General features: G+C 38.7%; 1 protein-coding gene across 1 annotated transcript in view; it reads left to right on the top strand.

The window, feature by feature from the left end:
• FAM19A1 (family with sequence similarity 19 member A1, C-C motif chemokine like) overlaps positions 1–14,376 on the top strand; it is a 560,264-nt gene that overhangs the window by 153,170 nt on the left and 392,718 nt on the right. The gene's annotated exons all lie outside the window — the stretch shown is intronic.

Raw genomic sequence — 14,376 nt, 5'->3', positions numbered from 1 at the left:
CAGCCTCTCAGTGTTAATTGGTTCTGTGTGGAAGAGGCAGGAGAAACTTTGTTACCTAGTTTGTCTAATTAATAGCCACAGATCAATTTGCTTGTCATTTTTTCTCTCATAGATTACTTGTTGTTTTTGACTAATGGGTCATATCTGAAGATGGCTACATGTTGTGTCACAAATTTATCCGACCACTGGTAAAAATATGACCTTTTGAACTATTTAACATAGCACAGCAGTCTGTATTTTGCAAGAAGCCTTATGTATTTAACCTCCTTCTCTCATATCATTTTACATGAATGTAACCTGCCTGCAGAGGCCCTTATTAATGGGCAATAAGCTTTGACATGTGTTCGGATCAGTTTGGCTCAGAAAGTTTATTTTAAATTTACTATACATTTTCATTGTCTTGTCTTCCAAAATTTCAGTGGTGGGAATTGTAATAGTTAACACCAGGCCCTTGATCTCATCTGTGCAATGATGGGCGCTTGAGAAAGTTGGTTCTGGGAATGTCACACAGATTTCAGAAAAGCGTTTGGCCTGTGTCTCTGTCGCTTCTCAGCGCTGTCTCTGTCACATTCCGTGCTGTGTTCAACCTTCCTGCCAACTCCGGCAGCTTTCCAAAGCAGCCTCCTGATTCATCCTCATCAAGCAGCAGAGAAGTCCAGGTGCAACTCTGCTCAGCCTTCTTTCGGGAGGCAGAGCTAAGGATTCTCCCTCCAAGGCACAGGACATCCCTTTATACAGGGATTTTTTTATCAAGATTAAATTTATTCAAGTACAAGATACTTTGTAAAAATCCAGTCCCCAATAATATCTGCATCACTCTGAAATGGAATATAGAATACCAAAATGATGTTTTTTTCAAAGAAGTGATAAGCCTGTCTTGGAATGTATATATAAAAGAAATTTTTAAATAATTAGCAATATTATTTTATTCTGTCTATTTGAGATACAACTGCTGCTATTATTATGTGTACTACTGACTGTAATAGTGAGTGTGCCTGGAAGGAAGCTAAGCTGTTTGCATGCATTATCTTATTCCATCCCCCTGATGACCATATGTGGTAAGTAACGTTTCTTACCCCCAACTTATGGTTAAGAAAACTGAAGTTTGGAGATATTAATAGTGAAATTTTCACTAAGTGCTTACTTGATGTGAGCCATTACACTAGTCACTTTACATGTATGAAGTCAATTAATCTTAATTAACTAAATTAAATGTAAAAAACCCTGTGAGTCAGTCACTAAGGCTATCCCATTTCACAGATAAATAAGTTGAAATGAAGGCATAAGGTCTGTCTTAGTCTGTTTTGTGTTGCTATAAAGGAATACCTGAGACTGGGTAATTTATAAAGAAAAAAAACTTATTTGGCTCACAGTTCTGCAGAACGTACAAGAAGCATGGCACCAACATCTGCTTCTGATGACGGTCTCAAGGAGCTTCCACTCATGGCTGAAGACAAAGGGGATCCAGTGTGTGGAGATAGAAATCCCATGGCAAGAGAGGAAGCAAGAGAGAGGGGTGTCAGGCTGTAGTTTACAGTCAGCTGTTGTGGGAATGAAGAGAGCAAGAACTCATTCATTACAGCAAGGATGGTACCAAGCCTGCCAGGAGGGATTTGTCCCCATGACCAAAACACCTCAGATTAGACCTCACCGCCAGCTTTGGGATAACATTTCAACTTGAGATTTGGGAGGACAAACTTCAAAACTATAGCAGAGTCTTAAGAAACTTACCTCAGGATTCTAGATTTAGGAAGCAATGTCAAAAGAAGACCTAGCATGTGTGTTTCTAGAGGTTGAGTGCAAACTCTTTCTTCTATTGACAAGGAAATAGAAGTTAGAGGCATAGGAGATGGAACTGGGGGCTGGGTTTTCTGCAATACTTTCTTCCTTTATCTTAAGGTCCACCTCCACCTGAAAAGCTGTGTTTATTTCATTTGAGATACTGCATAGGTAATGAAGCAAGGTCTCTTGTGCTGAGAGGCAAATACTGTAATCCTCTACATGACTTGATTCTTTATTTCAGTAATACGAAAATTGTCAAATTATGGATGAATTATGGATGCTACAGATACCTGTAATTTGCTGCTGCAGTTTTGTAAACACATGCAGCTGCCTTTAATTTTGTTTTACCAGTCATGTAATTCATTAACACACACCTGCAGTTTCCTAAGATACAAAGATGAATGAAACTGGTTTGCAGTTCCCACTCTTTGTGTTTCCTACACCTCTCTGTTTAATCACCACACTGAGAGGTTGAGTAATTGGTTAAAAATAAATGCATCTCAAGGAGGAGCCTAGTGATTATCCTTGAAGAACATACTCAAATTCCCACCTCAGCCATTGACTTAAATCATTGTTTTATCAGCCAAAACCCAGGGCAGTTTGGAAAATAAGAAATTTGTAGAATTGATTTTTTTTTTCTTGCAACTGTTATGGCAACAAAGGAAAATCATTAAAAAATGGATTTTGGAGGTAGCTGTTGGAGACTCCTTAACAGGAGAGCCATGATTGGTGCTGGTGGGTTCTTGCTGCTTCACCAAGAGGAATATTAACCAAGGTCTCATCTGAGAAATGAGGTGTTATAAGACAGTCCTGGCAGGAAGTACTTGTTTTAACCTTTCATTTACTTCTTTCTTTCCTATTGAAATTGATGAGTTAGGTTATTTCTGATTGCTTACCCTCCTCACTGTCATGTCTGTAAAAATATTAAAAAATGTTTCTTTTCAGGAAAAAAATCCTCATTTTTGTCAGCTTTTAAAAAACAAGATCTTCAGTAAAACCAAAATAAGAAATAATAGTAATGACTACTTTTGTTGAGCATTAGCCATATGTCTAGCACTTTATTAAGAGTATTGCATAGTCATTTTGTTGAGTCCTCAACACAACCTAATAACATTGGCCTTATTTTCCTCAATTTATACTCTAGAAACCAGAATCTAAAGAAACTAAATGACTTGCTGACATGGGGCCTCTATTTGTTAAACTGAGGACGGCCGTCCTTCAAAAGTTGTATTTCGTATAACAATGTCACATAGATTTATACCTCATACAACTATCCTCTTTATCCCTCTACACCTTTTACCATTAACATTCTCCTTTGTATAGCTGTAACTGTTACACAAGCTGCAACATATTTTGTAATACTATGCCAGTTCCATCGCCTTACTCGCTTATGTATTTAGGCTATTGTTATTTAATGTACAAAAATGTTCAGTGTGAAGGCTAAAATTATATTGACAAACTTAATGTCCTAAGTGGCTTTAGGCAAGATTATAAAGTAAGGTAGGCAGCTTTTCTTGGTATTTTCCTGTCCTTTGTATACCAGAACATTTATCAGGCTAAATATCTTAGTTTGCTTTGTGTTGCTATAACAGAACACACCAGACTTAGTAATTCATAAAGAAAAGAAATTTATTGCTCACAGTTCTGGAGGCTCGGAAGTCCAATATCAAGGTTCCAGGCAAGGGAGGACCTTTGTGCTGAGTCATACCATGGTGGAAGTTGGAAGGGCAAGAAAGCATGAGAACTGAGAAAAGGGAACCAAACTCACGATTTTCGTTAGAAACTTACTCCAGCGATAACTAACCCACACCTAAGATAAACCCCTTCTGTGATAATGGCATTGATTCATTTATAAGGATAGATCCCTTATGATGTAATCACCATAATCAACACCGTTGCATTAGGGATTAAGTTTCCATTGCACAAACTTTGGGGAACACATTCAAACTATGGAACTGAGGAATATAGCCTGCTTCCCCTGTTCTACACCAAAACTTATACATTCTATGTCTCATTGCTGCAAAATCTTATATGCTACTGGATTCTAATTAGCAATGATTAGTTTATCTAAGAAGCTCATTCATGTAAATGAATTACCAATAGGCATCATTTAATGGAGTTTTACTATATAATAGACACGGTGCTAAATTCTTCATAAACATTATCTTGTAAAGCCCTCTATGGTGGCATTATCTTCATTTATAAATTAGGGAGTTGAGGGACACAAAGATTAAGAAATTTGCCCAAAAGAATAATTTGGTAGGCCTAGAAGCAAGATTTGAAATTAATTTCTATATGACTCAGAGCCCTGAGTTCTGATCTTTTTGCCACAGCACTGTTTCTGAAAGTGTGTCTACCTGCATCAGAATCATCTAGGCTGTTTGTTGAGAATGCTGGTTTGTGGAACACTCAAAAGACCTGCTAAGTCAGATTCTTTGGGTTCAGAGCTCAGGAATCTGCATTTTTTTTTTTTTTTTTTTTTTGCAGTTTTCCCAAACCTCCCAGACATCTATATAATTTTTACTCATGTGAAAAGCTTATAACTTTTTGACAAGTTCCATAAGAAGTAAACACAGTGATAGTGCTGTAAAACCTTGGTGCAAGTCAGTGAGCAAGACAATTTTGACAGTCCAAAGTAAAAGATGTGTGAATATACCACAGAAATCGGACCCTAATGCTATCAGTTAAATTCAGTCCCATGATATGAAGACTTGATGCTTTTAGAGAAACCCAAATCAAAGTAGCTGAAGCTCAAAAGGTCATTAATTGCTCTTTTAAAATATAGCTCCATCTAGGCACTCAACCACAATCATCACAGATACTTTTCTCTTCTCTTCATGTTTTGGCTCGCCTCTCCTCTGTATTGGCCTTATTCTTAAGTAGCACTTCCAAAGTGGTGATGAGGTGGCCACCACCACCTCCAGGCTTATATTCTGCCAGGTTTGAATTCGCAATGGAAAGAGTTCATCTTTCAATATAATTCCTTGAAAAGTCCTAGGGACTTGGGCCTGGGTAACTCCTCTCCGAACGAAGCAGAAGTCAGCCGGGTGGCATGCCCTAGACAAACTTGAATATTTTCCAAAGTCCTGAAACTAGAGGGAGGAGGAAATGGAGAGTGGGACCAGCTGCTTATAAGCCACATGAACTGAGAGTGAGGGACACTTGGTCCCCAAAGGGAAGTTGGGTCTTAATAGTACAAGAAGACGGAATGGATGTTGGGCAAATAAACCAACGAATGCCCTTCTCACCCATGAATGGACAAAATGAGTTAGTTACTGTTCATGCTCATAGTAAAGCTATCATTTTCCCCCAGGTGACTATAGGTAACACAATGTTCTCAACAAATATTTTTAAATGATACTAAATCTAACCTGATCCAGTGCTCGACCAGGTGTGTCTATATACAGATCCAATAGCAAACTATTCACATCAGACCCAATTATTGGAGTTAATAAAATTTATTTCCCAGATGCTTCAAATCACTGAAATGAATACAGTGGTTTATGACATGTCACAGGACACTTTCAAGGACCAGTTAAAAAATGCTGCAGTTCAGAGAGAGCTAGGAGATCATGATTAGAAGCTGAGAAGGTGGTATGTGAGAGAGAGTGGAAAGAATAGGAATTTTGTTGGGAAAGCTGAAAGATGTGAATAGAAATGAGGATGCTTCTGAGCTGTCATTTGCAAAGCTCTCCTGTGGCTTTGAAGGTCTTTGGAATTGAGCTCTGAAAGACTTGTTTATTTTATTTGTTCATGTTTTACTCATTGTAAGCCACCAGGAATTAGCATCACTTGTATTTGCAGAGAGAACTTCATGAGTTGGTTAAGAATCTTGTTTCTGATGAATCCATGGTGTTCTCATGGCTAAGAAACAGCCACTCCAACCTTGACATTTTCCTTGAGCGAGAGAACCCTGTCATATGACTCCCCTGAATTAGTCATCAGAACAATCCATGGTAGAGAAATACTTGCCTTTTTTCATTGCTATTGCCTACATGTTGCTTAGATTGCTGCGTGAAAAGTTCAATTTTTATGATAAGAAAGCTATGCACAAACTTAAGTATGAGTTTCCTTATATTCTGTTCCCCTTCAATCACTTTAATTCTGTTTTCTAACTCCCATCCTTTAGGGTTGATGAAAAATTCTATGTCAGGTCTTTTATTAGTAAGAGTAATTAATGCTAGCCAGCCTAATAAACAGCATCTAATTCTTAGTGGTTTAACAGCAAATTAATTTCTTAGTCTCACCATTGTCTGATTGCTTATTTGGCAGGTGACTTTTCATGTGGTGTTCAGGGATCCTGAATCTGTTCATCTCTGTTTGCCAATATTTTCTAAAACATCCTCAGATTACCCTACTTCCTCTGCATCCAGTCAGCTAATAAGCAAAGAGAAAGAGTATGGCACATCACCCGAAGGGTTTTAGAGACCTAGAAATTGTCTACATCACTTTTTCCCCTAATCCATTGGCCAGATCTACCTGCAACATCCCACCTTTACTGCAGGGAAAACTGATAAGTGTAATTTCCCAGTGTACCTAAGCAGGAAAGTGGGTTTGGTGAGCATTCAGCCACCTCCTGCTACAATTATTACTGGGGCTTCCTTTTGCTTCTAGATTATAGTAAAATCTAGGGAACTTAGTTGCAAAATGGAGCGTCTTCAGCTTATTACATTGCAGCTGGCAATCCTCTTATTCCAAACCCCTGTTTCCTTGAGGCTCATATGTCTCTTCTTTCATCCCACATAGGAATCCAGAGACCAGGTCCGCCTTTCTTAGAGAAGCCATATAGTCATCTGCTCAGTGTTCTTGCTCATACTCTAGGCTTTGCCAGGGAACACATGTGACTTTCCCTGTTCTGAGGGCCCTGCCTTGGGGGTAGTTCTCCTCTCCTGCACCTTGAACTTTCGTCATTCTCACATAACTCCCCCAACCATCTTCAACACACACACATACACACAAACACACACACACACACAAACACCACTTCTATTCTCCCCAGTGCCCTTGGGACATTGTTTAACTTCTATTTTCTGCCCCCCACCAAATATACTGGAGGAAAAGAGCATAGAAAGGCTTGGCTACCATTCTGGAATGAAGATAGGGGAAAAGATCAAGAGAAAAATACAAATCATAATTTTAAAAATTTGCCATAAATAAAAGTTGAAATGCATTGATTATATTGATTACTTATATCAGGCCCATGCCTTATCAACAAACCAGTCCTATGAGGTAAGTAACATTTCTTCCGTTTTAAGATGTGGAAACTGAGATTGAATAAGTTGTATTAATTATCTCTGGACACACTCCTTATTAGATGGCAATCATGATAAGAACCCATGTACAGCAGACTCCAAGTCCTGGGTCATCAACCACTATGTCACTCTGCAGTGCCTGGTCAGTGGGGAAGCTATAACTCTGATAGTCTCAGTAGAAGGCTTGCCAACCCCCAGAACTGTGCAGCATTAGCAGACGGGATAGCACATTGGCATTTACCAAGCCTTTATCTTATGCCAGATATTATGTTAGTCAATTTGTAGATTCTGTCTTGCTTACTTTTTCCAGCATTAATATCATCCCTAACTTACAGATGAGGGTATGGAAGTTGAGTGAGGATATCGCCTGCCCTGTTATTTCAGAGTGGAGCCATGTCTCAAACCCTAATCCCTGTGACTCCTTAATTCACACTCTATTCCACTCTCTTATGCCTCGTAGAAGGCCTGTCACCGTGTGGCCCAAGGGGAAGTGATTGTCCCTTGGGATCTATGAGAGTAATAGCCATCCCTTTTAAAAGTCCTGGGCCACGAGTTGGAAATTAACAAATCATTCCATCCATAAAGGGAAAATGGAAAGGGTTGGATGTGAATATGATACATGAAGATTGAGTATGATCCAAACCTGAAGAAAATACTGATGGAAATCTTATTCATAATAATTTCTCTTCATTTCTTGTAAACCTCCATTATATCCCAGTTTCATGAAGTAATTGCAGGGTGTCAAATTTGAACAGCTTAAAGTTATGTAATTAATTGCATTCAGCTTCAGTTACAATTACTAATTGGTCCAAGCCTGCCAGCATAGCACCTGGCCGCAGTCAGGAACACAACCGCGGTGGCAGGCAGGTGGTTGCAATAATTAGGTTATTACTTTTTTCCCCCCTTCAAGTACCAGGTGGTCCAACCCCCAGGGTCAGGCAGACTGTATTTGGCCCAAGGGTACCATTTCTGACATCTGAGTTCTTTTGAAGAAACGAAGGGAGGTGGCAGAATATACTAGCCTGGAACATGGTAAAAAAGCACAAGCACCAAACTGGGCTTACTGCAGCAGAATCAGGGAGGAGGATCTGGCATCCCAAATAAGGTCTGGAGAAAGGGACAGACTCTTAAACCAGCAGTCATGGTATTTCTGAGATTTTGGTTTTCAGACTAGCCCTTCTAATTAGATCTCTGGGAAATAAGAAGGAATGAAGATCTAAAAGCAGGCATACAATCTGAATTTGTAAGCAACGTTGCCTGGTAGTCATAAGCATCAGATTTGAAATCAGGTAGATGTTCTTGTTTATCTGCTTGGTTGTTTTATTTTCTCCTGGGTCTGCTTCTTATTGAGATTTTAGGCAAACTACATGACTTTGCTAGGCCTCAGTTTCCTCATCTGAAAAATAGGAACAGATATGGCTGCTGTGCCCACTAAATGAGTAAATGCATAAACGTTGCTCAGCACATGTCTGTTCTGCAATAAAATGATCTATTAATGTTAACCTGTTTTATCTGTATTGTATCCAGAAGGGAAAACAGTTCAGTGACCTACATTTTGAATTGGGTATTTAACAATATAACTTTCAAATGATGAACAGAATCATTTTCATCTTTGTAATATTAATAACCATAATTTACTGAGTATGTGTTCTGTGCCAGGGAAAATAATAAGTCTTGTACTAGCTTTAATTCATGTCATCCTTCCTGTTAACGTTGATATTAATATCCCTATTTTATAGATGAAAAACTGAGGCACAGAGAGGTTATGTTACTTCTCTGAGATTTATATCTATATTTAGCTAGTAAATGAGGAAGATGAGTTAGAACTCAGATATCCTAATTCTGTCGCCATTAACCACTGTGCTTTACTGCCTTTATAAGCCCTGGGGAAAATGTTCTCAGGTTCTTTCTGGCAATATTAATAAACTTTGATGTTTTAATGCCAGATTATCCTAGCGTAGCTCTTGTATTTTAATTCAGATTGACTTAAACAATAAGTGTGATATAGAAAAATATGTTTGGAGCATATTCAGAAAGGACCTGGGAAAACCATTATTATTATTTGTTACATTTATTTTTTATTTAATTGCATTTCTCTATTGTTGTTTGCTGTCTTTGTGCTTACAACATGCTCTTGAGCATCCTGTGGAAATTCGTGCTGAGGTCAATGTTAAGTGGCAGGTAGGAAACTTTTATAGGTCCATGATCTTAAATCAGAAAACGGAACATTGCCAAGAGATATCAAAAATAATTGCAATAAAGATGATCACAGCTCTATCAAGAACATGTGATAAGTAAGCTTGTTCTTTACTGGAAACTCATTTCTCCCAACTGCTGTAAAGAGGAGGGGAAAAAGCCTTGCCTTGCTTGGACGACACAGGAGCAAACAGAAAAAAAAAATACAGTTTTATTTTTAAATAGTTTTGAGTCTTTTCTGGAGCTATTTTCTAATCAATAGAAATGACTAAGAAATCTTATGGTCTCATCTCCCAGGTTTTATGTTTCCCATTTATTTAACCAAGATAATAAAAACTCATATGTGGTCTCTTTAGTCATTTCCAAATAGGGCTGGCTTCTTCTGTTTATCTCCAAATAGCTCTGGCTACAAATTTCATTTCAGAACTGTTGTTAGCATAATCAACTGCTAGGTGGATAGACAGATATAACCTTTGGTTTTATTATTAACAAAAATAAGTCTTCTTGGTTTGAAGGACTTGAGTTATAATAATGAAAAACTGTGTCTTGTTTTTGGCTTATGAGGAAAACCTGTGAGGTCTGGCCAACTTTCACATTTGAGTCCCTTTACTCTCAATCTATTCCCTCAGTCTTAGATTTAACAAGTTCCAGAGATCAATAGTTTTCTCTTAGAATGAGCGGAAATTAAAATCTATGATGAGGCTTCACCCAACCTCCTTACAAAATCTGCCCCTGGAAAGCAACCCAAATATTGAGGCCCAGTCCAATGGCTCTGCTTGCCTTTTATTTGCCTGACGGTCCCAGATTGAGAGGAAATGGCCTTCAGATGCTGGCAAATCTTTTACACTGGCATTCATATTACTGAAATTTCTCAGCCACATTTCCGATTCAGAAGTGCCTCCCCACTCTGTGATGTGGTCCAGGAAGCTAGCTTCTCAGCAAGCTTTGGGAATCCCTACTTTCTTATTCATAACTCTGCAAGCAATGAATGTGTGCAGCATACAGTATGGTGAAAGGGCATCGCAGATGGGGGTTGGTTTCAAATTCAACTTGTAAGGTGTAAGTTGTATGACTTGCTCATGAAGCTGATATACCTTTCTCTTTATTGAATCTTGATGACATAGATACTAGATACATTGTGGCCATTTTTCGTGTCAGCTTGGAGATGGCTACGAGGTCTCATCAATCAAAAAGTCCTACCCAGCCAAGTTTTCTGGGTTAGGAAAGTTTAGTCTTTGTTCAACTGAATATAAGGTACAGTCATTGGCTAGAATAGAGGGCCATGCCATGTGCAAAATACATCATTAAACGCTAGAGTTGTACTGAGATGAGAAGGCCTCACTTTGTGACGACCTTACAATTTTTTGGATCCTTTGCCATTTGCGTGTGTCTCCTTTCTTTTACAAATATGTGCCCTTGATTTCATGTAGTTTAATTGAAATAAATGTAAGTTACAGCATCATATATGTATTTTGTGACAGAGGGTATTTTGCATATACTGAAGTAAGGAGAAATTCTTGTAGTTTGGAGAAAATCTGCACCTTGTATCAAAGTTAGACAAAGAAGATGGTGACTGAAGGAAGAAATGAAATCCCAAATGCTGGGGAAGGGCATGGCTTCTGTTCAATCTCCTATTCATTCAGTATGCAATTACTGAATGCCAACCACACTACAAGCATTGTGTAATTTGCTGGGGGCTGAGATGAGAAGGATATGAACTTTAGTTTCAAAGAGCTCGCAGTCTTGTCTTAAGAAAGAATGGGTTGATAGACAGCAGGAAAGCCATGTGACTGGAAAGAACATGGGAGAGGACTGGATAGAAGATGACAGCACACCACCTGCAGGGGTGGGGAGCCCCATTCTGAGATCAGGAGAGCTGATTCAAATCCCCTCATTGCCTGACTGGCGGTGAAACCCTATGCAAAATGCTTGAGTTGTTTCTTTATCTGAAAATGAGGCAGCTGGACCATGAGCCTATTAAAATTCCCCAAATTGTGCTCCTTGAAAAAATAGTTCTTCATGGTATTAACAGGAGACTTTCAGAGGTGAAACATGCCAGAACATCTGTGGTCAAACAATTTAAGAAATTATTAGCAACACTTTCTGTAATTGAGTATCCTCATTTTTCTAAGAAAAAGAGAATGAATTACTATTTTTTTAATTTTTTTTTCTTTTCCCTTCTCCATTTCCCCATGTTCCCCGCTTCCTACTTAGTTTTTTAGAGATGCAAATAATAACCTTTTACCTCCTCTTCACTGGACACTCCCTACAGGGCAAATTCCAGAAAAGAACTCTTAACCACCACGAGGTTGCCTGGAGAGATAACAGTTGATTTACAACCTAAAGTATGCCCACTACAAACTTTCTCCCACCCAGAGAGTTCTTGGCCACCATTAAAACCTATTTATGCCCATGAAGACACCAACTCAGCTGCTCAGTAGATAAGGCACTGAACTAGCACATGGACCACCCCCACCTGCTCATTTCTATCCCTATATAGTCACCCCTTTTAAAAGCATTCACTTTCTGCTCCAAAAGCCAAATAGTCCTCTTAAGGGAAGAAGGCTGTACTTCTTCCCCTAAGCTAGCTTTGGAATAAAAAGTCACTTTCCTTTATACTAGACCTGGCTCTTGTTAATTGGACTCTGCAAGCATCAGGTGACCAAACCTGTGTTTAGATTACATTTCCTCTAATAGGCAGAGTGAATAAGTGCATAGTAGAAATGGAAAGCTCCTGGGCTCCTGCAAGGTCAGTGGTATGATCTTTACTTTATAGTGAGGGAAATTGTGACTGGAATAAATGAAGTAACTTGCCAGATAACTAAGACAGCTAATTATAGGGCCTCATAGAGCAGGGGTAAGTGTACATTTTTTTTATAAAGGGACCAATAGTAAATATTTAAGGTTTTGTAGGCCATATATTCTTTGTTCTGTTGCAGCCACTCAACTCTGGCATGTAATATGAAAGAAGCCATAGATGATATTGTAAATGATGGACGTGGCTTTGTTTCAATAAAACTTTATTTGCAAAATCAGGCAGTGACTGGCTTTAGCAAGAGGGCCTTAGTGTGCCAACTTTTACAGTAGAGCATAATGGGCTTTGGAGTCAAACTGCCTAAGATAATATCCCCAGATATGTCTTTTTCTGGCTAATTGACTCTACAGAAGATATTTAATCTTCCTATTCATCAGTTTCACATCTATAATGTGAACATAATAATAGTATTCACCTCAGAATTGTGAGAATTAAATGTAACAATATCTGCAAAACAATTACAATAGCATCTAGCACTTAATCAATTCTTGTTTCATTAGCCATTTTTGGTAATACTCAGTGATTAATCAATTTCCTTACCATCACATAGTCATTAAAAAGTGGGGACAGGATTTCCATTCAGAGGGTCAGGGTCTGGAGCCTGTGCTTTTAACTGAACCCTACCTCCAATGCCCTCGCAGAGCTGGGGGAGAAAGGGTTTAGGTCAGGTCTGGCTAACTCCAGCGCCCATGCTGCCTTGCCACAACTGGCCTTTTTGACCATACACTCAATGGATGATGGCCCACACACTCAATGATCACAGCATGTAGATTTCAAGTGGGTCAAAATGCAAATACCCAGGGTGTTAGGTGTGTGGGTCACTATCCATTTAGTTCCACATCTTAAAAAAAATCAGGATCATGCCTTTAACTGCTTGTGTTTGAAGTTCTACATAACTATATTTACTATACATATATGTAATGTTATGATGATACTTTGATGTCAATACAATCTAAGTGTATTTCTCTGGATCTGTTAGGAAGCTAAAAAAACAATGTTACCTCTATCCCAAGGACATAAATTTTCCCATACAAGGTATAATGCTATGATATGCTGAACGAAAAATTTAGGCTTATGATTAGGGATACTCACTATATATAAATCTGTACTTAATCCTAAATTTTCTAGTTTGGAATTTCATCTGTGTACTTAACCTCCACTTCTACCACGGGATTTATGTTCTATTTTAAGAGGATACAGTGGAGGTTCTCAAAGTGTTCTCCAAACTAGCAGTATCAATATCTCTTGAAAATGATTAGAGATGTTAGACCTTGGGCCCCACCTCAGACCTGCTCAGTTAGAAACTCTAGGGCCCAGAATTTGGTGACAGAACCCAGCAATGTACTAGTTGTGTAAATCATTTTATAATATTTCTATCACTGGTATAGCACCTTATATTTTTCCAAAATACTTAAAAATATTCATTTTCAGCTTCAAAATAATCTTTAAGGTAGTCAGAATAGTAGGGGGGAAATAAAAGTTTGCTTATATCATTTTGCTAGTGAGAAAACTAGGCAAGCACAGATCCTGATAGCAAAGCTAAGATTTCAGACTCAAAGCCCATTTTGTTATTATTTTGAGTTCATATTTTTCCTCCTTACACTGGGCCTTGTTTACTTATATTTAGTCTTATTGGCATGGAGACTTGATCATTTCTCCTTGATTAGTGTTCCCTGGTACCTTTTGGGTTTTACCTTCAGATTCATAATTATTAATTCTCTAGACTATGGGTCAGCGAAACTGGCCCACCACCAGTTTTCGCAAAATTCTTTTTGAAACACAGTCATGCTCATTTCTTTTTTATTGACTGTGAGTGGCTGCTTTTACACTACAGCAGCCGAGCTGAAGAGTTGCAACAGAGGTTGTAGAGCCTACAGATCAGAAATTCTCTACTCTTTGGCCCTTTAGAGAAAACATTTGCCAAGTGCTGGTCTAGAAGCAATAGATTACTCACATAAAGCCTGATAATAAAACAGCAGAAGAGGGCCATTCAGTTTCCTAACTTTGACTTCAGGATCAAAGGTCCCTCAACTCTATGCATGTATTTCTCAGTGGTTTAGATCAGTGGTCCTCAACCTTTTTGGCACCAGGAACTGGTTTTGTAGAAGAAAATTTTTCCACAGATGGGGTTGGGGGATGGTTTCAGGATGAAACTGTTCTACTTCAGATCATCAGGCATTAGTTAGATTATCATAAGGAGTGTGCAGCCTTGATTCCTTGCATGCATAGTTCACAATAGGGTTCAGGCTCCTATAAGAATGTAATGTGTGGCTGATCTGACATGAGGTGAAGCTCAGGCAGTCATGCTCACTTGACGGCCACTCACCTCCG

This window comes from Theropithecus gelada, chromosome 2, assembly GCF_003255815.1.
Source record: "Theropithecus gelada isolate Dixy chromosome 2, Tgel_1.0, whole genome shotgun sequence".
In the NCBI taxonomy this organism is placed as follows: Eukaryota; Metazoa; Chordata; class Mammalia; order Primates; family Cercopithecidae; genus Theropithecus; species Theropithecus gelada.
This window is presented reverse-complemented; position numbering and strand designations above follow the sequence as displayed.